Genomic DNA, 2,783 nt, shown 5'->3' on the forward strand with positions numbered 1-2,783 from the left:
CAACTCCATTTTTATATCGAAAACCCCAAAAATAAGAATAAAAAGACAATCCTAAATTACATTTTACCGTTGGTTCCTCGGATCGATCCTGGGCTCGTTACTACAACATTATTGTTTAATTAAGGGGTTCAGTAAATATATACATTTATTAATTTGATTAGCGCAAGTGACAAATTCGCTACACCAGGGTGAGTCCAACACTCAGCAGGTACAACTGATATGCAAAGTAAGGAAATAACACCTAGCACTAATCATGCGTACAGTCTCCTGATGTAATAAAGGTGAATACAAACTGAAGTAAACGGGAGAATACTGTACTAACCAGGACCTGGGTATAAGGACAACCAGTCCGAAAGGTATAGAAGACCTATATGTATGTCAAACATAGGTATCCAAACAATATGCAGCATATAAATGCAGCAAACACAAACACAAGCAATAAATGCATCATGCATATGATGTCAATGTCATGGTTATCTCTGACGCAGTCAGCCAACTCACAACAGAAGTGGGACCGAGTGGGTAGGGCTGTGACGACCGTGCACTCTGCATCACTACTCCTGATGAGTGACCGAGTGGACGGGATGCTGTCAGAGTACACACATACTCCTACCCCAAATCATAAATGGGGGAGCGCAATGCTCTCATCTCCCGGTACACGATGACGGGGAGGGGTCCTTAACGTGCTACACGCTGCGTCACACCACCCATGAGTGGACCAACGGAGCACCGGAAGAGCAAACTGACGTGCTACCACGCTGCGTCATGCTACCCCTGAGCGTCAACAACGGAGCACCGAACAGTGATGAAACTGGCGATGTGCTCAACAATAATGAAGCAATCTATCACACAGCATGCAGTCATGCGAATGGTGCATGATACTAAGCATGGCAATATACTAAACCAATCTATGGACATATAATGATGTGCACAATAGTGAACAAATCATATCAAAGTACACTGATCAATTAAGGTATCAAACCTAGGTCCTGAACAGGGTGAAACATGATTATATCACTACCCCTATGAGCATGTGTAATCAGGTATATAACAACACGAAATGCAAAACAAACAATCAATCAAGCAGGTAACAGGTAATCGGGTAGTGATTAACCGAAACAAATGAGGAACACAATTAATGCAACTTGTTAATTTCATTACTATGCATATCAAAGACAATAAGTCAAAAGTACCCGCCTTCGATAAAAATGGTCCAAATCTGACTCCGAGATACTCGTCTCGCGTTAAAGTTCTGTAAATCAAACATATAGATTTAGCTAATTACTTATGAGTTAAATAGCTAAATCAAATCCCCAAACCTATTTAGGGTAATCATAATCGAATACTATTATTGATTACTACCCAGGCTAGAGTTAAACTGGTTTAACCCTAATAAAGTCATCATCTTCCTTAGATTAGTTTAACCCCTTATTTATCAATATCAACTCATCCACTAATTCTTTTCTTAAACCAATAACTAATCCATCTTTTAATTACCAAATTTACTACATAATGAATCAAACCATAAGAACCCACATTGCTAATTCAATTAATCCAACTGGGTTAATTATCGCCAATAATTTCATAATCAAAGTGGAGTAATTAACCCTAACCCTTCCATAATCACAACAAGTTAAGCTAAAACATAGATTAATGCCAACACTCACCCGGATCTTAGATGTTCCCTTGTGGATTCACTGCCGGTGAACCTCGCTGCTGGAAATTGCTAGCCGAAAGTACTTGCTGTCGTAGATTTTTTACTGAAGCTACACTGAAATTGCAACCAGAGACATCCACTCGGTGAACACAACATCCTATACCAAGTCTGAAACCCAAATCCAACAGACTTACCCTATCTTAGTGCTGGAAATTTCCCTCTCTGACAGAAACCTCAATAACCGGCTGTAGGAACTAGCAAAGATGGAAATCAACATGGAAAGCTCGGAATTAGGGCTCGGAATGTGACCACTGTGAGGAAGAAAGTAGGGCCCTCGGCATCGACACCTAGGGCAGAAGCAAGGGGGCACGCTGGTCGGATCTGGTGGCCGGCACTACCCTGTGCGATGGCGGTTCTTGGCTCCCGGCAAGCTAGGGCAATTTCAGAAGAGGAAACTCCTCAAATCAGGGAGTTTGGGCATAGAGGAGGGGGGCGGCAGTGACTTGAACGTCGCCGGCGCGTTCCTGATCTTAGCGGCGGAGAGGGCTTTCAATCCAAACTAGGGCAGAGGCGTCGCGAGGAAGGAGGAAGAGGGATTGGCCGGCGATGCTGCTCGGTGCTAGGGAAGAAAGGATCGGGGAGAAGCGGCTGTCGGCAGAGGGAGAGTGAAGAAGAAGAGAACGGCGCCGGTTAGGGCACAAGTGGTTCGGCGGCGTCGGGCGCGCGGAGAAGAAAAATTGAGCACGCACAGTAATGGGGAGGAAAGAAAATAAATAAGAAAAAGGGAAAAGAAATAAATAATAAATCTTTTCCTCACTTAAATCGGTAGCCTAAACAGGCTTTCCCGGCCCCGTTATTATCCCCGTTAACTCGTCCATACGAGCTCCGAAAAATTCCCGAAAAATTTCCAAAAATTTCAAAAAAATTCCCTTATCATGATTCGTCATTTTTCTGATATTTTACAGTTCTATACTCTTCGCACGGATCTGTTGGCTAGGGAGTTTCGGGGTTTCCGCGACGCGAAAAAGCGGTTTCCCGGCCCGAAAAATCCAACAATAATAACAAGCACGTATATTTAATATTTATTTCTTTGATTTATCAAAGGGTGTGATTTTGCTCATTAAAT

At 42.9% G+C, this 2,783-nt stretch overlaps 1 long non-coding RNA gene across 1 annotated transcript; it reads right to left on the bottom strand.

Annotated features, from left to right (window-relative positions):
* Positions 1 to 1,192: 1,192 nt before the first annotated feature.
* LOC122000149 lies at positions 1,193 to 2,403 on the bottom strand. Its single transcript, XR_006116976.1, has 3 exons — positions 1,852 to 2,403; positions 1,668 to 1,771; positions 1,193 to 1,252 (listed from the first exon to the last, which is right to left on the bottom strand). It is a non-coding gene; the product is annotated as an uncharacterized LOC122000149 (long non-coding RNA).
* Between the last annotated feature and the right edge of the window lie 380 nt (positions 2,404 to 2,783).

This window comes from Zingiber officinale, chromosome 7A (genome assembly GCF_018446385.1).
Source record: "Zingiber officinale cultivar Zhangliang chromosome 7A, Zo_v1.1, whole genome shotgun sequence".
In the NCBI taxonomy this organism is placed as follows: Eukaryota; Viridiplantae; Streptophyta; class Magnoliopsida; order Zingiberales; family Zingiberaceae; genus Zingiber; species Zingiber officinale.